The sequence below is a fragment of the Ascaphus truei genome, chromosome 1 (genome assembly GCF_040206685.1).
Source record: "Ascaphus truei isolate aAscTru1 chromosome 1, aAscTru1.hap1, whole genome shotgun sequence".
In the NCBI taxonomy this organism is placed as follows: Eukaryota; Metazoa; Chordata; class Amphibia; order Anura; family Ascaphidae; genus Ascaphus; species Ascaphus truei.
The window spans coordinates 416,286,657-416,312,233 of NC_134483.1; the positions used below are offsets into that span (position 1 = coordinate 416,286,657).

The 25,577-nt window shown below is 38.7% G+C and overlaps 1 protein-coding gene across 13 annotated transcripts in view; it reads left to right on the forward strand.

Moving 5' to 3' along the window:
- Window positions 1–25,577, forward strand: part of INPP4B (inositol polyphosphate-4-phosphatase type II B) — a 484,959-nt gene that overhangs the window by 127,313 nt on the left and 332,069 nt on the right. Inside the window, exon 1 of one of the 13 annotated variants that reach the window (XM_075614614.1) lies at window positions 16,273–16,626. The exons of 11 other annotated variants lie outside the window; for them this stretch is intronic. The gene's annotated coding sequence lies outside the window, so the exon portion shown is untranslated. Of the gene's footprint in view, window positions 1–16,272; window positions 16,627–25,577 lie in introns of those variants that run through there. One more of the 13 variants, XM_075614624.1, reaches the window with a different exon arrangement.

Below are 25,577 nucleotides of genomic sequence, written 5' to 3' on the forward strand. Positions count from 1 at the left end.
ACACTCTGTAGGCGAATTTTGCAATCCGCTGATGGATTTTATTAATCCAATCCACGGATGGCTGAAGCTGTGGATTACATTCTTAAAATCCGTCATCGAATTTGCGGAATCCATGGATGGATTTTTAAAATGTACCAGTGGATTGTATCCAATATTGGTTTTGGATTAACGCTCGGATTGACACTGTAACAATCGGTCGGCGGATTTTACACAGTTCGTCCATAGTAAGGAACCCTATAATTATATTGTGAACTGCAGCGGAACCCCAACCCTCTCTAATAGTGTGTCCGAGATCGATGCATTGTAAGGAACACCAACCCTCTCTAATAGTGCGTCTGAGATCACATGCATTGTAAGGAACCCCAACCCTCTCTAATAGTGCGTCTGAGATCACATGCATTGTAAGGAACCACAACCCTCTCTAATAGTGCGTCTGAGATCACATGCATTGTAAGGAACCCCAACCCTCTCTAATAGTGCGTCTGAGATCACATGCATTGTAAGGAACCACAACCCTCTCTAATAACATGTCCGAGATCAAATGAATTGTAAGGAACCACAACCCTCTCTAATAGCGTGTCTGAGATCAGATGCATTGTTAATTCTTCTGTATTTGGTACAATTATAAAATGACCTGAAAATTGCAGGGAATCCTTTAGGGATGCCCACAGAACCCAAGGGTTCCTAGGAACCCTGGCTGAAAAACACGGTTCCTGTTAATTAGAAAACACAATAGTGGCTCCAAAGTTGGGCTAGGTCCCCGTTGCAGCCGGCAGCGGCCAAGTGCGCGCCTCTCACCAGCCCTTTACCTCCTCCCTAGCAGTCCCCGGTGACTCCTCGCTTCCTGACTCACTGCATACTGTGACGCGTAAGCCGGCAGGGGATACAACAGGATTGTTTTCCCGTGCGGTGACGCGTCGCATGGTGCACCAGGGAGCCAATCAGGAACATGTTTATTTTCATGTTACCAGAGATTCGCCTTGGAATAGAAACTGCTGGTTCATTCTCCTTCACAACTGCTGGAACCAATGGATTTCTCTATCATATGCAGTTCACCCCCCTTATTATTGTCCTTTCACTAGATTGTGGCTCTATAAAGAAACAACATTGTAGAGTTGGAGGGATGCTGCTCTTTTTAGTTGAACAAGGGGGGAAGTATGGAATTGAAACTGTAATTTGCTGAATCTCCCATTATCCCATGCTTATAATAAAGCAGCCGCACTATGCCTGCTTTCAGGAGAGCCTGATTAGGTGACATCGTTTTTTTTTTGTTGCAAAGACCCCCCCCCCCCGTCATGGCCACGCCCACCAGACCTGTTTTGTCACGACCCCCGCACCTAAAAAAGCTGCCAACAGACCGCAGATCGTGGTGAAGTGCTGTGCATGCACCACCAGGACGCCAGGCGCGCATGCAGGCGCGTGCAGTGGGATCTTAGCCTTAAGTGAAGAGCGCTTTATTATTACTGTAACTTTGCATGCATACACACTGCCTTTATACCGCCTCACGGAAATGCTGGGGCAATTCATTAAGCTGTCTTCACATTTGACAGTACTGTTTTACAGTATCTTCTATGTATATATTTATGTATATTTTTATTTATATAGCACCGTTCATGTACATAGCACTTCACAGCAGTAATACACATGACATAATAAAATAAAGCATAATATGAATAAGCGCTTGAGACATAAAAGTAACATTACTTTGCCTTACAAGTTATCTTATAACCTGGCCATTTGCTTGCAGCAGAGCGCCCTGTTACGGTCTTACAGGTTCCTGTTAATTAGAAAACACATCAGTGGCTCCAAAGTTAAGTGAAGAGTGCTAAATGACTACTGTAAATTTGCATTCATACACACTGCCTTTATACAGCCTCACTGAAATGCTGTAGCAATTCATTAACCTGTCTTCATATTTGTCAGTACTGTTTTACAGTATCTTCTATGTATGTATGTATATTTTTATTTATATAGCACCATCTATGTACATAGCACTTCACAGCAGTAATACACATGACATAATAATATAACACATAATGGGAATAAGCGCTTGAGACATAAAAGTAACATTACTTTGCCTTACAGGTTATCTTATAACCTGGCCATTTGCTTGCAGCAGAGCGCCCTGTTCACTGTTTTTGTACTTAGCGTGCAGAGAAAGCTTTTACTTGTTTTACTGTTTCCTGCCATCATTTCAACCTTGTTTTTCAAAATGCACATCCCCCAGTTGCAACACAATACAAAAGCATTAACTATAGTGATCTCAAGGATCTAATAATTCCCTCCTAGAAACAACTATTGGTTTATTTCTAAGAAAAGTCAGATGGTAATGGAATCTCCCAGCTGCAAAACGAAGGCAGAAAGAGATGTAAAAAATAGCACCAGATTAGAAAAGTCAAACATCTAATTGAAAGCAAGTAATATTTTATTTTTATATATATATAAACCTGGTGTTACATTTGCCATAGTTTTGCAGCCAGAAGAGTTGTTTTGTCAGCCAATTAATTTTCTCAGAGATTTTTTGCAATTTTGCATAACTGTGTTTCTCTGTGTTTCTCATAATTGTTATCAATATGATTGGGAAAACTTTTCTTTTGCCTGCAGCATAAAATCCTGAATTATTATCTTTTTTTTTTGGTTAAGCATCAGACTAGAAGCAAAATGAAGCTGATCACTTACTGTTATACATAGAAAATGTCAGTCTCTTTACAACATTTTCTCTGTGGTTTTCTAATAATTCTCTAAATCAGCGGTGAACAAACTGGGGGGGCGCCCCCCAGAGGGGGGGAGATTTGTCCTGGGGGGGGCGCGTGCAGTTACAGAAGTCCCGCGCTCCTCCCCAAGGCATTTAAATTAAATGCCGGGGATCGCGTGAGGCCTCTGCAACAGTAACACTTACCGGGATTCAGACGCGTCTCCATTGTAATGCGCCGCGGGGTCATGGAACGTGACGTCACTGGTGTCAAATGACGCCGCGCGTCACGTGACGTCATGCGTCATTTAACGCAGCTGCCAGGTAGGAGAGGGGGTACGAGACCGGGGGAGGCCAGGCAGGGGTGCAAAGCTTCAAACGTTTGCGGTCCCCTGCTCTAAATCATCCAAAGTGATGATACTTTGGGTGCTGTGTCTCCCTCGGTATATATTGCATTAAATATGCTGCAAACATATTGTTGTCACTTCACATAAAATAAACAGTTTTTCTGTTCGTACACGCAGGGAGGCAAAAAAATCTGGGAAAGCCAAAATGTACTAGTCAAAATACTTTTTAGAACAAATGGCCAAATTGAAAGTGTCGTCTAACAGCAGTGGATTTGGATCCGCCGTAGAATAACGTGGGTCAGTCTCAAAAATGTCCATTTGCCTTTTGCGTTTTTTTTTTTAAATACTGAAAATTGGTTCGCGGATTCCTCAATCCGCTGATGGATTTTATTAATCCAATCCACGGATTGCTGAATCCGCGGATTGAATTCTTAAAATCCGTCAGCGGATTGCGGAATCTGTGGATGGATTGTTAAAATCTTCCCGCGGATTGTATCCAATGGTGGTTTTGGATAAATGCGCGGATTGACACTGTAACAAACGGTCGGTGGATTTTACACGGTTCGTCCATATTAAGGAACCCTATAATTATATTGTGAACTGCAGCAGAACCCCAACTCTCTGTAATAGTGTGTCTGAGATCAGATGCATTGTAAGGAACACCAACCCTCTCTAATAGCGCTTCTGAGATCAGATGCCTTGTAGGGAACCCAAACACTCTCTAATAGCGCGTCTGAGATCAGATGCATTGTAAGAAACCCCAACCCTCTGTAATAGCGAGTCTGAGATCAGATGCATTGTAAGGAACCCCAACTCTCTCTAATAGCGTGCCTGAGATCAAATGCAGTGTAAATTCTTCTATCTTTGGTACAATATTAAAATGGCCGGAACATTGCAGGAAATCCTTTAGGGATGCTCGCAGAATCCAAGGGTTCCTAGGAACCCTGGCTGAAAAATACGGTCTTACAGGTTCCTGTTAATTAGAAAACACATCAGTGGCTCCAAAGTTAAGTGAAGAGTGCTAAATGACTACTGTAAATTTGCATTCATACACACTGCCTTTATACAGCCTCACTGAAATGCTGTAGCAATTCATTAACCTGTCTTCATATTTGTCAGTACTGTTTTACAGTATCTTCTATGTATGTATGTATATTTTTATTTATATAGCACCATCTATGTACATAGCACTTCACAGCAGTAATACACATGACATAATAATATAACACATAATGGGAATAAGCGCTTGAGACATAAAAGTAACATTACTTTGCCTTACAGGTTATCCTATAACCTGGCCATTTGCTTGCAGCAGAGCGCCCTGTTCACTGTTTTTGTACTTAGCGTGCAGAGAAAGCTTTTACTTGTTTTACTGTTTTGTGCCATCATTTCAACCTTGTTTTTCTGAATGCACATCCCCCAGTTGCAACACAATACAATTGCATTAACTATAGTGATCTCAAGGATCTAACATTTCCCTCCTGGAACCAACATATTGGTTTATTTCTAAGAAAAGTCAGATGGTAATGGAGTTTACCAGCTGCAAAACGAAGGCAGAAAGAGATGTAAAAAATAGCACTAGATTAGAAAAGTCAAACATCTAATTGAAAGCAAGTAATATTTTATTTTTTTCTTGGATAAACCTGGCGTTACATTTGCCATAGTTTTGCAGCCAGAAGAGTTGTTCTGTCAGCAAATTAATTTTCTCAGAGATTTTTTTGCAATTTTGCATAACTGTTTCTCTGAAATAAGACCATTCCAGACCTTTCTAAAACGAATATTATGTAATCCCTGTGTGATGCAATCAATATACTCAAACTGCCCTCTATACTATGGACATGTGACTGTTGATTAAATCAGAGCAGCCAGTAGCAAAGGCTGTGGAAAAGGAGGGACTAAGAGGGAGGGGAGCCTTTAAGGGAGGTGAGGGGGGCAAGGGGGGCGGCCATGATAGAGAGGGTCAGATCTGCACAAGACTGAGTGCTGTCATGCTCAATTGACAGTTGCCCGAGTGATCGTAGTACACGTGGCGGGATGACCAGCGGTTCCAAGTCAGGAGGTTGCAGAGAACATCGATTGCTGTCGGAACAGACCCTCAATGGCTACAAGTACAGAGGGACCAAAGCACCTATTTAGAAGTACAGGTCTGCAACACTTTAGTGCACTAGGAACTCCCACAGTGTGTCGGCACCATCACAAAGCCAATATACCCAGGATTGGGTGGCTCAATCTCAACTGGCACTAATACACACCTACACAGCGTTATTGTTAATTGTAATGTTATATGTTTGTTGTATGTTGAGTGTAGTTATCCTTTGCTAAGGACATTATTTCCAACGAGATCTGCTTATAACGCAATGTGATTCTTTGGACCCCAAGCACAGCGTTATAAGGGGATTGAGCTGTATAGGCCATATTGTCCCTAAAATGCATTAAAGAGTTTTTGAGCGATTCACTTCCTTAATTTTTAAAAATATGGGAGTCTTGGTGCATTTGTATGTCCTCCAGAAATAGAGATATGTTTCTATAATCTGTGAGCCTTCATGTTCTTCACTTTTGGAGTATACATTTACTGATGCAGCGGCCGTTATTCGAACACTTCACGCGTCATGTACATCGGAATCCCGATTTGAAACCGCGGGATGAATTCCAGCCTCCCCACACTAAGATGCGAGCGCGGCGAGTGCAGAAAAACAAATTTTAGTGTTCTGGCTATTAAAAACATGAAATTGACACAGTAGCACAGTAGCACAGTAGCACAGTAGCACAGTACTGTACACATTACAATTCTTCCATTTTATTGCAAACAAAGAAACAGAATCCATGAAATTCAAACAAAACATCCGCGATAAGCGCGGGTGCCTGGGGCGTTTGGCCGCATTCATGCTGCGTGGGGAACAGCAGATAACTCAAAATCGGCGCCGAGATGTGTTCGAATAGCGGCCGCTCCACCAGTATGATGAAGAATGAACGTCGGACATTATATTTACCTAGTCAGTACAAAAGCAAGTTTACAAAGTCTTTTTAACGTGTCTCAAAACTACTCACCCATGCAGCTATAATGCTGAGGTTTTTCATGATGGTTTCTTTTTATAAAGGGAGATTTGTTTGTTGTACTGGGGAAAACTCCTATGCTTAACTGAAGTATTTGAGCAATAAACCCGTTCTAAATATGTTAAATTCTAATATTAATTGATCAGTGTTTAATTCAAAATGTTTCCCAAATCTCTTAACTGTGATATAGACATTTCTTATGACTTCAACTGCTGTATTATGAAGTTTATAGGGCATTTATCTTCAAAGGCTAATCCAAAACTGACAGTATTAGCTATAATATACGTCTCTTGTTAGCAAGAAAGAAAGATGTCCTCCGGCGCGTGGACTCAAGTACAGATGTTAAGCATAGAATAAATACAAAAAGGAGACAACAGTGTATTAATAAAGGTTGTTAACCTATTTTTCCTATTATCTAACCTTCTTTTAGATTTCAGAAACCTAGGTACTAACTTTTGTTTTAAGTTGGGTGCCTTTGAGAAGATCACATCAGGCTTATCTTTAATGATGGTTTTTAATAAGTCATCTTTTTGAAGCACATACCAATGTTTTTTAAATTGTGGTTATTTTATACGATTCATCTCTTGTTAGAGCTGTATAATATAGTTCAGCCTACAATGTCCTGAAACTACAGTATGAAGATGAGTGACACTTCCACATCAGAAAAAAGAAATGCTTGGTGTGTACAAAACGAGTAACAAACCACCATGTACAGATATAATGAAATTTAGTCTCTCTGGAGCTGAGGCTAAAAAAGCTCAAAGCTGCCACTCCGGAGATAGTGCTGCCGTGGTCACGCTCCGAGGGATCCATGCTTCTGGATTGGACCCTCCACAGTGATTATCCTCGTTACCGGGGCAGTTACAGTCCCGCGGCTTGCCCCTGTGCCAACACATGAAGTCCTGCTACATCTGTAACGCATACAGTTGAAGCAGGTGTCTTTACTATTGAGACCATTACCTGCCAATGTTTTGTCATGGTTACAGAACTTAATAGAACAAAAACCGCATACTGGGAATTGCAAAAAAAGAAGTTTATAGTACAAACCAGAGGCTCAGCGTAAGATATGTGTTGAAATAAGAAAATATTATTTTATGATGTCATTTTCCGTTCACGTGATAAATATATCTTGTTGGATTTCCGGTCCCTACTGCGCTAGAGGAATTAACCCAAGTGCATACTGTATTCGCGACAAAACCAATTATTTCCGCCACCTTTACAGTAGTTACTTGAAACACACACTGCTTTCCCTCTTAATTCTCTGATGCTATCTAGCAAGAATTCGAACTTGATTTTTTAATACGTCAGCCTTCTCTGCTCCAGTTGAGGCTGACGTTGAAGAACGGTGTAGCAATGTAAATTCTGATTTTAAACCCTTCAAGGTTTGAGCCTGAAGCTTTCTTGTCATAGACTCACCCAATATTACAGGCATTCCTATTGATGATTGATCATAACACAAATATGTGTGAAAGCTAAAGGCTTCTCTATATGAAAACGGCAACAACTAAAAACTGAATATGAAGCGCATAATGGATGTCATTTATTAAAGGCAAATCACTATTTCCATCTTGAATGTTGAAGTTTTTTCTTAAACCTATACTAAGGTGTGGCAAAACATATTAGAATATATGCACATGTCTAGGGATATTCTATGGAGCATCCGTATACTGTACATTAAGATCACAATAATATATGGAGAAGTCCATCTTATCCGCATAGTCTTGTTATGCAATAAACATTTGTCATATTCTAAAGAAAAATATCCGGTCTTTCAAGTTTTAGTTACAGTATATATTGGAGTAGTGTTTGGTTGCTCCTATGGCAGAAGGCAATGTTTGATTATGAAGTCAATAAATGTCCTTTATCGTCACATGTGGTTTGAGATGTTATCTTATCATTATAGTTATATCTCTTTCCTTTTACCTTCAAATTTTCATATCCCCCTTGAATGTGGTTTAAAATCAAGGCTTTACGTTATCTCCCCATTCATACTTTTTTTTGTAATGTATTTCTGTCATTTTCCTTACTTAAAATGAATGAGTTTTGTGAAGGTGAGCACGTAAGGAAATACAACAATTTTGTGTTTCTCTTACCTTAGAATTAAATTGTTTATCATTCATGGTTTATTGTTCATGCATTACAATATACTGACTCCGTTTTGTAACAAGCCTTAATAACAAATATAAAAATAGTGATTCTATTTTGTAATCAAATTTATATTATGTCTCCTAAATGTATCTCCTAATGCTACCTGCTGTTAGAGCCTGTTTATTGCACACCCGCCATGTTGGTATACTGTTGCTCACAACCTTATTGTCATACATTTGTTATCCTATTATGCAGTACACAGTTGGAACGCTTTGCAAAAGGTAACTACAATGAGTTACTTAAGAAAAACTATACGCTTGGGGGGAAAAAATGTGCCCCACATATTTTTTTCCCCCATTGTTTTCACAGTTTTACGGTCAAGAGCAAAAAGCTTTTAGCACAAATACATATTCTCTATAATACAGTAATTTGATAAACTGACACAATGCATACAGGTTAAAGGTATCCATTTGTAGCTGCTGGGGTGCATGCATTTAAGCAAGGGAAAGGTGAGCAATACAGAGCAGCATAACATTTGTTGGTGCTGAAGCATTAAACCAGAATTACCATCTGTTTACAGCAAATAAAAAATCCCATCTCAGAGGGCTGCAACCCTGCCTTTCCCCATTATCTCTTAGCATACAATGCTTCCACTGCAGCCAGGGATTCTGGGTATTCACATGGAAATGAGCACATAGTATCACATTTTGATTCAAATCCATTTTAACAAGGACTCCATCTGTTTACAAGCATTTAAGTACAGTAAGTAGTCAAGTAGGTGGCACTGCTGCTTTGTGGAGCAGTATTAGAAATGTTGCTTTCATGTTTTGTATTCAGGACTCTTTACACACTGATAATATACTAAAATCAGTACTGTTTTTAAAAGAAAAAATATATATGTCTACTAAATGGACAAATAAAAAAAAAATAAAAAAATGAAGTGGCGCTGTTCCTAATTCTAGGAAAATCTAAACCTGTTAGTGATTAGAGCAAAGCTATTCTGATCTGATTTTAGAAACGTTTACACCGTGTTTATATTCTAAAAACAGAAATTGAGGTATAACTTTTTTAATGAATCCCCTTTGCGTTAGAAAATGCCTCTATTCCCCGTAGTACCATCACTAGTCTTCAACCACTGGTGATTGTGGAAGGATGATCAGAAGCTGGTTTTAGGTTCTGATTCTACACTGCACAACGGCTACTAAAAGAAGCACAGAAAATCCTAGATTGTCAGGGAGCTGCTCTGAGGGATTGCAGCGTTTATCATTCACTGCCAATCACTGCTTGCTCTTTCTGGGAGCTATTTTTTATCAATCTGTTGAGAATAACGTTTGTCCCATATGCTCCACCATTCTTAAACATGCTACAATAAGTTACTACAGTAAGTAGTCAAGTAGGTGGCACTGCTGATTTGTGGAGCAGTATTAGAAATGTTGTCTTCATGTTTTGTATTCAGGACTCTTTACACAATGCTAATACAGGCAGTCCTCGGTTATCCGACACAATGCGTTACTCAAAATTTCGTTGGATAGCGAAACGTTGTAAAGCGAAACACGTTTTCCCATGGGAACACTGTTTGAATGAAAGGTTCCGTTCCTGAAGGCATTTTTAATGCTAAAATACACAAAATATTTTACGCAGACAATAAGATATGCAGCACACAAAATTATATAGTGCATATATTGTATTTTATATAGATATATATATATATATATATATATATATATTTATATTATAATATAAAAATATAATATATTATTTAGTATAATATAGTATAATATATATTATACACACATAAACAACTTTGCAAAACGTTGTAAGAGCGTTGGATAAGCCGTTTTGGCGTTGTAAAAATGAACAAAGGTATGCATTGCATAGCGTTGGATAAGCCATTCGTTGTAAAACGAAGCGTTGTAAAACGAGGACTGCCTGTATCCTAAAATCAGTACTGAAAGAAAAAAAGATGTCTACTAAGAAGTAACTTACAGTACTACTTAACTTGTCTTACTCAGTTCTGTTGCTTTCTGCATCATCGTCTGTTGTTCCATTTCTCGTCGTGCACATTGACTTTACAATACGATACAGTTTAGTAATGGCAATTATATGGTCGTGTTAATCCTACTGCCACTTTGTGTTCATGGATCCAACAAATGCTTATTGATCCATGAAACAATATATGAAAATGTAGTACAAGAAAAACCGTATCCTCTTTGTTTCCAAATTTATAGACACTTTTAAATGTTCCAGCAGCCTTATTCATTCGTCATTTTGTTTCAAAAGGCATGGGATTGGTTAACATAAAGCCTATTGGATATTTAAGAAAATAGGAAACGTCTTCCAGCGCATAGACTCAAGTGATTACCCCAAGCGTGTAGAGTAGGGTAGAAGAAAAGACAAAAAGCACACAATGGTATAATAATAGTATACCCAGATACAGCATGTCCTTCCATGATTCTAGATAGTATATGGGATATCTGGGATATCACGGAGTATGCACTTCATATCCTCCAAAATATAGTAGTCTTAAAAAGTAGAGAAAAGGACTATGGCGTAATAAAGTTTAATAACAATAGATATATTAAAAAACAGGTTGCACACGTAAACGGCTAATTCACATGGGCATTTGTGAATAGCTTTCCAGCATTGTCTTAGTTTGACTCAGTTCAGCCCTTCCACGTTTGTGCTCCTCCTCTTAAGGTGTAGGGACTTGCGTAGTATCCGTATTAACAGCTCCTTATCTCCCTTTGTCCTCATACTGCTGTCCTTATGGTTCCCCTGGCTTGTGCACAACTAGGATGGAACCTTTCAGTGATAGCCTTTCCTGGAACTATGTTTGCACATGCGCCCAAACGTCCGTGGAGGTCGGTAGCTGATTGGATGGTAGCTGACTGTGTGAATGACGGTGGCCTGTAGTGCTCAAGAAACATCAAACTCGTTTCGCTAAAAGCTTGCTCAGTGATGGGTTGAGCTACCGATCTTCACGCACGATGCTGGATCTTGCACCTGGTGAAGCAGCAGACACACGATAAATACTCTCGTATAGTCTCTCCCCCTGAAGTTAGCATCGTGAGTAAGCTCCAGTATCCTGTGTAAGATCCAGCATCGTGCCTGAAGATCGATAGTTCCAGTAGAATGCAGAGTATCGGTGACACTCAAGCTGAGGTGTCGTCACTCCCGGGACGTGATGTCAGTTCTGGAGAGTCCCGGAGTAAACAGAACGCCAGTCGGAGGAAGGGGGGCACACCGCGTAATAGAGCCGGGACCTTTGTTAATCAACAGGGGTCTACAGCTCACAAGCGCCCATCACCCCCAACCATAAAGACCAGGAAAAGCATCCAGCGGGTTGTGGACTAAGAGACTGGATGCCAGGATGCAAAGCTGATAGTTTACACAGGACAGGGGAGAACAGAGACTGATGTGACAAGGCAATTCATTTTATTTTATCTGTTTAATTATTGTTTGTGTGAGTGCACAGTTTTTAATGTTGATTAATATTTTATAAAGAAATTAAAATTTTCTTGTGCACTTTATTCTTTTTTTGCATTTTGATGTCCAAGAATAATCCTTCTCCCCCCCGCCCCCCGGTCCAATCTGCACATCAGGGTTCCCTCACCTTTTTATCTAGAAAAGTGTGTGTGCATGTATATTGTGATACCATTACTGTCCTCTAGGAGCTGGAATAGGGCAGCTATGGGACTTTCCAATGCACAGAGAGTTAATCTCCCTAGAGAAGCCAGCAGCTGCTGTTAGCTAATTGAGCAGGCTGAACTCCTGATTGCTCATGGAGTTTTAAAAGTCAGGAAGTGACTATACACAGAGAGACTGACTGCTGTTCCCAGAGAAGGAGGACAGAGAAGAGTTCTACCCAGTTATGTGAAGCTGGCACAGTCCCCTAGGCTCGCTGGACGGTGGTCGCGGAGCCTGCTGGGACTGCCTGGGTTGTTAATCCCAGGAAGAAGGAAGGATGACAGACCGTGCTGAAGCAGGGATGTCCTGTCCTTAACATTGGGCTTAGAGAGGAGAGATTCTCTGAGCTCTCGTGGGCCTGAGCTCCCATAGGAAGGAAGAATGTGAGGCCGCGTTGAAGCGGGGACGTCTGCTCCAAATCCTGGAGTAACAGATAAGCGAAATAATTTATTGCTGTGTTCAGAGACTGCATGTGTTCAGCTATAATAGTACCTGTTTGAGGTGGTAACCAGCTTAGCTGTCCATCCAAGTAGGAAGGGTTGAAGCTGAATGTGTTGTTAGTCTCCTAAAAGGAGTAGGCATTTATTTTATGATTTTCTTTTGACTTAAAGGGACGGTGTGCCTATTAGTGTATTCTTTAATCCTGGTAAATAAACCTCATATAGAGAAATACTACATTTCCTGTCTTAATCTGGGACACAAGATCCTACGCTGTGACGGAGACATCAATATATATATATGCAGAAGATTGACCTAGGCGCAAATAAGACAGGGAAGAGAAGAAACACAAAAAAGAATCATAGGGCAGTATATCTGGTTATTAACAGACTATAGGATGGTAAGAGATGCGCTTACACAGGTAGGTTTTTTCAAAGCATGTAATCCTCTATGGGACTCACGAACACAGCTACTGCAGCTCCTCTCCTTGGCCTCCGGATCTTACGAGTACTTGTCCACGGGAACTCAGCGGCGGCTGCAGCAGTCACGGAAGGACTTAGGAAGCCACTTGTCTCTGTGGATGGATCTCACAAGGGGGGGGGAGGTAGGGAGGGAATAAAGGGAGGGACAAATATGTGTAAAATCTTTTAATCTAAAGATAAACTCGTAGTAAAAACAGGTAATCAACTCACATTCTGTGAGTGAATTTCGGGCAGTAGAGAGTGATTTAGCGAGTCTCTCACACTCGTGTACAGAGGCGCCGATTACCAGTCGTCTTCGCGTTCACGGTCACTTCCGTGTCACGTGGTGTGACGCGGTATGACGCGGCTCGGCTTTCGCGGGAATTGGTATCTGTCAGTGCAGGAAATCACCGCCGTAGCTCCTTGAGAATGTCTCTCTGCTTGGTGCCTCGGCGTATCTCTCTTTCTGCTCCAAAAACGCTGGTCCTACGCGTTTTTCCACTTGGGCTTCGTCAGGGGCTGCTAATAGTTACCTAATCCCTACCAGGGTATTTAAATGTACCTCCCCACAGTGATTGGCTAAAACGTAATTGAATAATACCACAACACAAAGACAACGTAAAACAGGTCATGCACCATTTACATGTAATTATCGTAAGAGAGAAAGATTGTGCAAGTTAACATCCTATTATATACACACTGCAGTATATTATTGGACATGTATACATATTTGAGACACTGTTATTTATGTTATACAACATATTATAACTATTCTGTTTTTTAGGGGTTTGTAAGAATATTCTTAATCAGTGTATATCTTACATTCATATGTGAATAACTAGTGTGCTTGATAATGAGAAAATAAAAAAATGAAAAAATTAAACAAAGGGACTATAAGCTAAGATATTATTTGTACTTGTGCTTAATACCCTAACACCCATAGGATTTACTGGGGGACTTTGTATAATTTACGCATAACGTAAAGAATATTTATATCCTTGCGCACATTCAAATCCATATTTGATGTTCGTTTAGATACAGACTTTAGTTTACATTTCCCAAAAAATATCCATGTTTAAAGGGTACTTGAATTATTATATGGATTGATCAGATATCGGGTCAATGACATCATACATGATGTATCACAGGACTAGAGTATAATACTCTTTGTATGAGGGATAGAGAGATTGCCCTGATGTATGGGGGATCCTATGTTGTGTCACAGGACTAGAGTATAATACTCTTTGTATGAGGGATAGAGAGATTGCCCTGATGTATACGGGAGGGAGAGTATATTCTTTAATCATATATACACCTGTATATGTTAGCAGGATTAGGTGTATATATACACAAAAATCAACCATTTGATATATAACAAATAGAGATATTATGAACATTATACACCATATTATCTATATAAACTTGTGCGGTGATAACTATTTTATCAACCAAATTGTGTGTGAAATAAATTAATTTTAATTATTGTTGCTTTAAGAAAAACTACATTTCCAATATAATCCTTTAATCTTTGGATCATAGTGTATCAGAACCCGTGTGTGAAGTGTTTATACTGTGTTTAGACTACTATATCTAAATTTTTAATATTAACAAAGATGTGTACACTTAATAACGTAATCACATAGCTATTAACAAAACAAAATTGATTAAAAAATAGTGATACAGAGACACATCTCTATAAATAGTGCACCAAAACATACTTAATTATACCTCTACTGTGACATTAATATATAATGCAGAATTCTGTTTAATCATAACTGTAATTGTCTATTTTATATATACCATTAATATGAATAACGACACTGGCCTGAATTAATTATAGGCCATAGGATAGATACACCATAGGGTTTGCATGTGTACATGTGGAGTTCTTCGTCCTTATAAATTCGTCCCAGGGGGAACTAATATATAGACTTAAATATTAGAAGTGAATACAGTCATTTGTATATAGTAACTTATATTATTGGTAATTTAATTGACATAGACATTTATCTTATTGAGTAGTACGATAGTGGTTAGGTTTAGAACTGAAGGAGTGGTTTTCCTAAACTGCTCTAATTATTTACACAGGAGATGGTGCAGCATATTTGATAAATATCAGACTAGAGGTATGATTCATACAACACATTTTAGATGAATCAGTTATATAGGTTATAGAGAATTATACAAAATATATATAACCTTTGACAGCAATACCATAAATATTGACCATTTGTACAGACATTAATAATCACAGACATAGTCGAGACTCTGAGGTCATCAGTTTTTACAATAGTCAGCCCTTATGGCAAACATTTGTACATGTAGAAAATCTATTTTGTAGTCCTAATGTCAATACGTACATAGGTTGGAGTCTAAGTTGGGAGCACAGAAAGAACATAGGGAGTATATATTATTCCTTTAAGAAGGATCCCAGATCTATGTCTATATTCATGCCGTTTTGAATTAGCGTTTTCATGGTGTAAATCCAAAACGTTTCCTGCCTTGAGATTTTAATGACCTGGTTTCCCCCCCCCCCCCCCTCCAATTTGGATGTATTTTATCTATTCCAAAACATTTCAAACCATTTGGATTTTGGTCATGATGTTCCTTGAAATGTTTCGATACGCTGTGTTGCATGAACCCTCGCTCTCATTTAAGATTGTATTGGCTTATGTACCTCATTTAAAATTGTATTGGCTTCATAGGTGGTGTATATATTATCCTCCGCTTAAACATATTGTTAAGATCTGCGCTGTATGTTTCTTGTCTGTATATCAATATATATATACGGAAATAGCCGTGTTAGTCCAGTTGCAATAGTGCAGAATAAATGAGTTTTAGGTGATATCTTTTTTATTTGGACTAACAATTTATGTCATAGGACAAGCTTTCGAGAGTTCTCCTCTCTTCCTCAGGTCGGCAATACTGATTTGCAAAGGAATCTATGGCTAAAACAGTGTAACCCTCCCATGTCTTCAAACACTTTTTCACCCCACCTTATCTACAGTACATGTTTGTTGTTTTTTTATCCTTCTCTCCCTTACACTGTTTTAGCAATAGATTCCTTTTCAAATCAGTATTGCCGACCTGAGGAAGAGAGGAGAACTCTCAAAAGCTTGTCCTATGACATAAATTGTTAGTCCAAATAAAAAACAGGAACACGTAAAAAATAGAGCGATGTTTCGGACCTCCTGGTCCTTTATCAATGCATTTACAAAAGGACCAGGAGGTCCGCAAACATCGCTCTATTTTTTATGTGTTCCTGTTTTTTGATGCAATAAAACCTCTACTATTTCTTCAGTGAGTGCTGCAGTCCTGTTTTGTACACAGACATGTACCACAAGCACATACATATATTTGGATACTTGTTGTTTTGTTGCATCAGCATTCTTCAGAGCTGTTTTTGTACATAATAGCCCTTCTGTTGGTCTAATTAAATACAGTACAATAACCTAGTCTAAAATCTGTATGCCCACTGGAACTCCATGCCATAGCAATGACAGATTTGCAAGCTGTTAGGCACTAAAGGTTAACTAGTATAATAAGACTTGTTTTCTCTTCGTCTTGTGTGTTTAATCTCCTTGCCCAAGATAAACATTTTAGATGACATGATCTAAAATATGTGGCTGTAATAAGACGGTCCACATGCCCTGTAAGAAAATGCTGCCGCAGGTGTTGACACGACTCAAGCAGTTTTTTCACTCTGGTGTGCTCAATACACAGCTGCTGCGATACAGTACATTGATCTTCCTGCACGGGAGAAATTATCGTGGCAAAGACAATTCCTGCTTAATCCAAATGTGCAGCACTTGAAAGAGATGTGCTAGTCCCTCTCATCACCCAGGGAGGATGCAGAAAGGTAAGAAAGCAATCGGGGGGGGGGGGGGGGGGGGGGAGGGGGGAATGGAAGGAATAAGAAACGAACAGCTTGATTTCCTGGGGGATTTATGCTGCGTATCAAGGAACTGCTCCTGGTTTCTTATAGAGATACAACAGTTGGAAGCAGAGTAAGCAAAGATCAATAACAGAGGCATGTTAGATGGAATCCATTACGTACCATTGCTTATGTCTAACGTGATGGATTTTCAAGGTGAAATCACTATCATTTTAAGGACACTTGGAGCAGATTACAAAGATGACTTTATTACTGCCTTAGGTAAATTCATGATCAACTATAGTGCATGTACAATTAACTTTGCTTTTACATCACACTTCAATACATCAGCACTTTTGTTATTAGTCAATCAGCTATCTCAGACACATGAATAGTATCTGACCTAGCCAAGGATTGAACCTTTTGTGAACCTTAGTTATGTAATAGGGATTAACTAGTCGGCATACTTTTGCTCCACACTGTATTTGTAGAATCAACATGCTAAATATTTGTGTTAATGCTTCTGCGTTTCTTTCAACAACTGTTGTACCTGCACGTTTTGACATCACAAAACAAGATAATTGTACGTTTTGTTGGGTTTTTTTTTTAATGTCAACATTTTAATGTGGAGTTCCAGTAGTTGCTGTTGCATTTCTAGATTTGGCATGTTTCTCATTCTATGCTGTTTACAGCATTATAATAATCATGGGAACTGGAGGAACAGAAAATAAATCGGGGGATGGTTTACACTTCAGGGATATATAATCACAGACAAAATACATAGCAGAATTGTAACAATATTAGATATGTGTCAGATAATAATGGAAGGACATTAGAGGTACACATTGCACCAAATTGGATCAAAGCAGGAATATAACATGCAAGTGCCCCCAGGCCAATCTCGCATCCCACCACAAATGGTGGGTCCAAAATATTCCAATTGTATAGCTATATTTGTATTAAAGAATTGTGATACTTCTGTTGTAATTAGTTCTGCCTATAAAACTTTTTTGCTATGATGCCACCCAGATGGGAGGTCAGATTCTCATAGTACTGTACCTTGTTTGCCAGCGTGTGTTGGCAGAGTTCGTTTTTAACGTTGCTAGTAGGACTGACTTTCGAGGGTTATCGCTTTTCAATGCTATAAGAGAAATTGATGCTCCGGTTAGCTGCTTCTAAAGCAAGACTAAGTGCTATATATTCATGTACGTGTGTATGTATATAGATATGTGTGTGTGTCTATATATATATATATATATATATATATATATATATATATATATATGTGTATATGTATATTTGTATATATGTGTGTGTGTGTGTGTATATATACATGTGTGTGTATGTAGTGTGTGTATATAGATATGTATGTGTGTGTATATAGATATGTGTGTGTGTCTATATATATATATATATATATATATATGTATATTTGTATATATGTGTGCGTGTGTGTATATATACTTACATACATACATACACAGTGGTTGACAAATCACCAAAAAATCTACTCGCCACACAAAAAAATCTACTCGCCACCTAGTACCAAACGTGTGCTGCTTGGGCCAATATTTACTCGCCCGGGGGTTAAATCCACTCGCCCGGGGCGAGCAAATGTATAGGTTTGTCGAACACTGTACATACATACATACATACATACATGCACACACAAATCAAGCTACCAATCAAAGACTCATTCAGAGTTGAAGCGCCCAGAGTCACCTTTGTTGGCACTTGTTTTGAGTGTGTCATTTTGTAGGTCAGAGCAGCACCCTGTATTATTGAGGCTCAACTCAGGAAGAGCTGTACTTTTTATTGGAAGGGGGCAGGTCATTTTCTATTATGTATTTTCTGAAGCCGTTATTTTACATTAATGTTTTTCTTTAAACTTTTTACATGGCTGTTCCCCTGTATTAAATACATTAACCAAGGTACAGTACCTGTAGCTTATCCGAGATGCTCTTCATATGGTTAATGGAAGCATATTTAATTTAGCAGTGAATTTCTTAACTAGGTTTCGTTTTAAAGTATGTCTTTAAGAAACAATTGGCTTAAAGGACATTCCACGTCCATAATTTGGCTGCCGGATTCAGCAATTCGTTGTGGCTCACAAAACTGAAGCAAAGCAGATATTCTTTTAAGAAAGTACATGCTGTTAAATGACATAATTAGTTCATATGGTATTTAGAAGGCCTGTTGCTTCATAGATTATTTTATATATTTTTGACAAATAGACTCGATAAAGGAACTACAGTAGGAATGACTTGAAAGCTTTATGATTTTGCCCCCTCTTCTAATATAGCATTCATTTAAAAACCTTATTCACATGGACCAGAATCAGTACAATAAATGGTGCAAAGCTTATTTTATGGAGACTTCTGTGATTAATACAGTACATTAAGGTGATTCAAAAATATGAAAGAAAGCCAAGGATCACAATAGGGTCTACAACATATAAGAAATTGGGCTAAGTGGTTCTTATCTGCTGTCAGATTCTCTGTTGCTATATTTCTATGATTGTTAGTGACAAGATGTGCTATTACTTATGCCTCTGTTGATAGTTTGTTGGATGGTTTAGTGTTCAGATTCCAATTATTAGTACCAAAGTTAAAAGGTGTCCTTTATTATTCAGTTTATGGCTTTGTGTATAATAAAGTAAGTCATTGTTTGGTCAAGGGCCTATTGCTCTGCAATGTTTCTACGCTATAGAGTGAATCACAACTCCAAGGGGGACAGTCAATAGGCTCAAAAACTGGTTATTGTACTGTGACCCCGTGTTCACTGCAATTCACGCCAATGCCTTTAAGAAATGCAATTGCAATGTATGTGTCGCTGCTGCTTGCACAAAATACTTTGGCACATTGACGCTATAAAATGCGGGATTCGGTTTTACATGTTTGCTGCTATTCTAGCCACGCTGTTGGAGATCACGAGCTGCCTCGCTATCCTAGCTACACCTCCCACCAGTGAAACAAGTGATATAGAGAACATAGCTATATCGTGCTCTGTTGCAGGTGTGCACAATTCTATTCAAGGGCAATTAAACTCAAGTTTTAGAAAAACATATTTTTTTATTAATGTCACCTTTCAACTAATTGCTGTCATAGATAACGCAATGCTCTTTTCAGCCAAAGACATCACGTAATGTTATGTTGTTAGCCTTTGAAGATATGCGGTTAGGCTTAACGTGGCGTTAAGTTAGGTTAATGTCACATTATGTCACTTGACAGAACTTTGTGGATCTGGAACTAAGTGTACATTTTGAACCTGTTGCATTACACAGCTTGAACACTGGACTTATCGGTGTGAGCTTGTTGACTGACTCTGCATTGTGAAACTGATAGTGGTGGAAGCCAGACACAAAAAGATGGGTAAAGAAATGTCACATGTATATCCCCTCATGAGTGTTTTTTTTTTTTTTTTGCTCTACATTGTACAGTGGGGGGTTTGTCACTTTTCATTTACACATCATAACCTTATTGTGCCTGAGTCCTAAGCAATACTTTACAAAAGTAAAACAACTTTGCATTTATGCGTCTTTTCTAAAACTCTCTTTGGAGCGATTGTACCTTTAAGCGGCAGGGTAAAGGTTTGTATACGTCATTTTACAATTGTTATGCTTTATTTATGTTGCCAAAAAGAAAGGAGACGCCTTTTTTTTAAATTTTATTTTTAGTTAAGATTAACGCATTATTGGAGAAAAGAGGTGATGCTCCACGCTGAACTAATGGAGATACTGTGATCCCATATTTCATGGTGGAGGTAACATTTACTGTATATTCTCACATGAGCTGCAGAAGACTTTTTGCTCTATGACATTTGGGTTGCAAGTGAAATTGTTCCCTCTTGGGGTACAAGATTTTACATACCACTCTCCATTTAATGAGTTGTAGTTGGCAAATCAAATGCAGTGAAGTCTTTTATCCAACCCGTGGGAATCACTGGAGATTGTCAATCCATATAATAATCGGAGCCTGACTGTGTGTTAGTGAATGTGCTGAATAGCACTAAAATGGTAATGATGATGTGCTTTATGCTGGAAAGTGTAATCTTGAAGAAAGGCAGCTTCCTTCTTTTTATCCGATTTTATAGAACTCATGCAAATTGAAAAAATGGAAAGATTTATTTTAAAATGATCTTAAAAATGCAACCTGTAGTTCAGGAAATAAGGAAAAACAGTGGCCCTGCTCTGTAATGCTGAAGTCATATTATAATGACACCAGCTAATGGTTTCTCCTACGAAAATGTCTCTGTAAAGCGCTAGGTAAAACTAGCAGTGCTATACAGGAATAAACAATTAATTATTATTATTATAATGCTCGATTTTAGGTTGCTGAGGATTTCAAACATGTTTGGCTCACAAGTGGTGCCCCTGCAAAGCAGCAATATGTTCTGCTTGATTTTGCCACATATATATATATATTTACCTTATTTGAACATAAAGGCTCATTAGAACTAGCACTCACCCACTTTTCTTGAGTAATCTCAATACAATCACAGCGTCCAGGTCCTGTACCTTCAATGCTTTTATTCTGGACCCAGGCTCATATATAGCATGTGAGTTAGTCCATGAAGCTTAACTCATCACCTTTTAAATCACACAAAGTCCTTCTATTTTCTTCAACTTTATTGAGGGGAGTTAACATAAATATAAAAGTTCTTATATGTGGATTGTGCTAGCAGATTTCTCTTGTCAGAAGAATAACCTATGAGAGGAAGGTGTTCTGCTATGGGGAAGTGCTTCTATGAGGGGAAGGTAAAAAGGATTTCCTTTCTGAGGGAGCCGTGAAAGACGTGTCTACTCACTTTGGCTGCATGTTGGGAAAGAAAGCACACTTTCCGTTGCAGAAAGGAAACAGGCTAAGAGGCATAACAATATGCAGATAAAGCAGGGGGAGAGGACTAAACCAATCTCAACTGTGAGTATTGGTAGGTTGCTAGGGCAACTGACTAGAGGCTGTGTAAAACTGGATTATTTGTAACAACTATGGTGCAATATACACAGCTCTGGCTGCTTCAGAGTAGGGGTAAAACTTGTCACTTTAGCTGGGGAGGGCTGGCAGCCTGAGAGCAGGAAAAATGCAGAGAAATAAACAATCCTGTTCCAGGACAGCCGTGTTACCTAGAAACTCTGCACAATGTCCAAAATGGGTCGGCACTCAGGAAAAACAATGAAAGAAGACTCACATGATCCTTAGCTGTACGAATCGCTTGGTTTAATGTAGAGTATACTTTTATACAGAAAAAATGTGGTTAGTCACATACTGCCAAAAGAAGAAAGCAACATTTTTATGGCTCATGGCCCCTTCCTCAGGCTGAGAAACCGGACAATTCGAAAAGCTATAAGGTAGGATCATGCAATACTTTTTCCATTGTTTTTCCCCAAATGCTGGCCCATTTTGGACATTGTTTACCTTATTTGAAACAAGGGGTCCCCATAGGGCTGAGATGTTGCACTCCAAGGTATGGGGATCCATCACGGTTCCTGAGATATTGCATTTGGAAAGTCTCTTACAAGAATTCTCAGGAGAAACAATATGGCCACTGGGGTCAGTCTCATTCTGGTGGCCAATAGAAAGCCATGACATTGTGAGATGACATTGCAGGGTGATCCTGCACGTATCCTTGTTTTCACAGGCAAATGTACAAAAAATAAATGTCTCTGTAGTCAAGACTCACTGGAGCTTTGAGTTCTATGGCTTATCTCCGGTGGACCCCATGGTGCATATAAGTAAAAGAAAAACACTTGATTGCTGCTTAGATCGACACTTCACTTTAGATACAACAAATCATATCATGACTATTTCTGAGAGGGATCAGAAGAGATGCTATTCGGTCACAGTACCGGATAAGGATGGCCGATTGATCCGGAAATCTGACCCCAAACACTACTACTGAACAAATATTATTAGAGCAGGAGCGGTACTGCAATTTGATACGGTGCGATTACAGAGCAGGATATGTGCTGCAAGGGTTATGGGCTCTCTTGTATAGGAGTGCCCGGTTAGACAGTTATGTATGTTATGTATGTCCTGTTTTCACATATTTATTTGGTGGTACAACAATGGTGTGCCTCATGGGCGTGCTTGAGGGATTTCACCAGGGGGACCATGTAGCCTTGGGCCCCTGGCTATGTGTTTCCCGGCCTTAGCATACAAGTCCTGGTAAGTGCAGGCAGTGTTAGGGTTAAATCCCTTTTACATGGGCCAGCATGAGTCCGTTAGCACACCAGTTACTTCGTTGCTATAGCCAGGTGCAGGCTAGTGGCAATTGGAAGTATTATGCCTGAAAACATGCTAATTTTAATGAGTTGTTCTTAGAGCTTCCTACCATAAAGTAGGAATTGGCATAAACCTGACCCCACTGGAAGGAGCGCTGAATAGAGTGTGCTTTTAATAATGAGCTGCTACTGTAGTTACAGTACAGTATATAGGCACAGAATCAGCCAGGCATACCTGCAGTCTTTGTCTGTTTGAATAGGATGGCATGCTAATACAGTGGCCTAAAACCACAAGTGTCAATTTAGATAAAGAACGAAAGAGACATTGCAAGTCACTCAGTATTAGGAACTCATTTAGAAAGCTTTATCTCTAAGAAATGTTTGAAATCTGAAATAAAAATCTTGGCAACCTCACTGATGATTCCTGTAGAGCTCATGTAATGTGACATACCTGATAATACAGTATATAAATATAAAGTTATGCAACAAAGTGGTCCAGACCTGTTTTGAAGGAGATGGGTTTTATTCTCTTAAAAAGTGTGAAGTAAATCACTTTAAATGATCAATAATGGTTTTCACACTTTAGTGAATTAACTCATTAAAGAGTTATATACTGTATGCAGTGAAACAAAATGTAAAAATAATACATCATGTAAAATAAAATATGTACTATCCTGCATGAGTTTCACAGCACAATATTAACAAATCTGTTCATTACTATTTTATATATATATATATATGTATGTGTTCAACAAAGTGTTGATCAGTAGCGATATAAACAGAGAAGAGGCTTACCTAAAAATTTCAGTAGATACGTTCATTGGTGGCACAAGTAACGCCAGCCACAGAGAACCAAGGTTTGATTTTGATCCAGGCAAAGGTGGGTTTCCAAAATATTTGTACCAGTCATATTTTCCAATCCTGTCTGAAAATAGGAGATTTCCGTATTGTAACCACAATATAGTGTGTTGTTTCAGTGATATCAATTATAATCTAAGCCTACTGCATTTATAAAACCAGTACACGTGGGATAGGTTACTAATGAGGGTTTGCCATCTATGCCATCTCTATCCTTGCATACTATCACAGTTAAAAAATAATATATGACCATCAACAACACTTATCTTGTCAAATACATCTGAATACTTCACAGATTTTGAACAAGCCTGCATTTTTCTCCCCATAACAAATCTAATACAATTATGTAAACAGTAAAGACAATTTATAGTAATCTCTTTGGAGAATTATTCAACAATATAAGTTTTCAAAACATTGGTACTGACTAAATGATTATTGTGTTTGAAGTCAATCACACACATAAATCTGTTTCCTCTGGCAATAGTGGGTGTATTTTATGGAGAAGACAATTGTTTAATAAGTTTTTTCCCCTTCAGAATATTATGGGCACAACATCTTTAGATAATACATGCTAATATATGACCGTTACGTGTGATGAATATTCGTTTAGTGCAGAACACAGGTGCATTTACCTTTCTGACTGGAAGGTGAAAAGATTTTATGAAGGTGACATTTTTTTCTCACTGAAAGCAGCTGTAGAAAGAAAGCTCAGACCTAAATTCCACACCTTAAAGTGACATTACCTCTTGGTTCATTTATCTATTGGCTACTGTAGGTTTGAATCAGGGGGTCTCCGGACCTGAATCCCCTTGAGTTCCGCTACGGGAACCTCCTGCTTCTCGAGATACTTATATCGGAAGGTGCTGCCACAAGCACAGAAAATGTCTATTTAAAGGTCCCGCGGGCCAATAGGAAACCACAATGCAATCCCTTGCGGTTTCCTATTGGTCAGCGTGCCGCAGGATCTTTTAACAGCAGTGAAATACTGGTATCACCTTCCAAGGTAAGTATCTCCGGAGCAGGAGTCCCTGGACCTGAAATTAATGCAGTTTAGCTCTGGAGCCACATGCTTCCCACCTAGGAGGGATATTATTTTTTTGTTTTTAAAGGCAATGGACCTTTTCCTAAATACTGTATACATGTAATACACATTAAGATGTGTATTGCACCTGTTTAATGAGTGGAACTGAGTGGTTAGAAAATCTAACGGTCATTCAGTATATTTTATGTATGATAGACTTCTATTACATTACAGCAATCACATCACTTCTTGTTTGACCAGCTGGAATCCCATCTTGTGATACTGTATCTACATGCAAAGTATACATGTTTTACATAACACTAAAGAATTATTACTTCTACATTAACCGTAGATATATCATAGTGTGGCAGTGTTTCATATCATGGGAAACACACTTCCAATATTTACCCACTATCAACCTATATGGAATAGGATACTTTACATCTTCATTGACAATGAGGGTCTCTAACAACTCACATGCTTTAATAACCTTGAAGGAAGCTACAGCAGAAAGACAGGTGGGATATAAAGTCCGGGGAGAGAAGATGGGCGATGTTCAGATATGTGTGTAAACATTTTTTTGTATACAGTGCAAATATTCTGTAAAATGGTATATTTTAATTTAAGTTAGTTGCTTTTGTATTGATATGTTTGTAAAATAGTTTTGTTTTGTTTTTTATAATAAAAAATACCCTACCGATACCACCCTGCTAAGACTAACCTTGCAGACGGATTTATTCAGGAGTAGCTTCCATTGCAAATTCTAAGTTACAGTGAGGATAGATGTTCTTAATATGTCTATCGAATGAAGTATCACAGAAATCTAGAGTTTAGAAG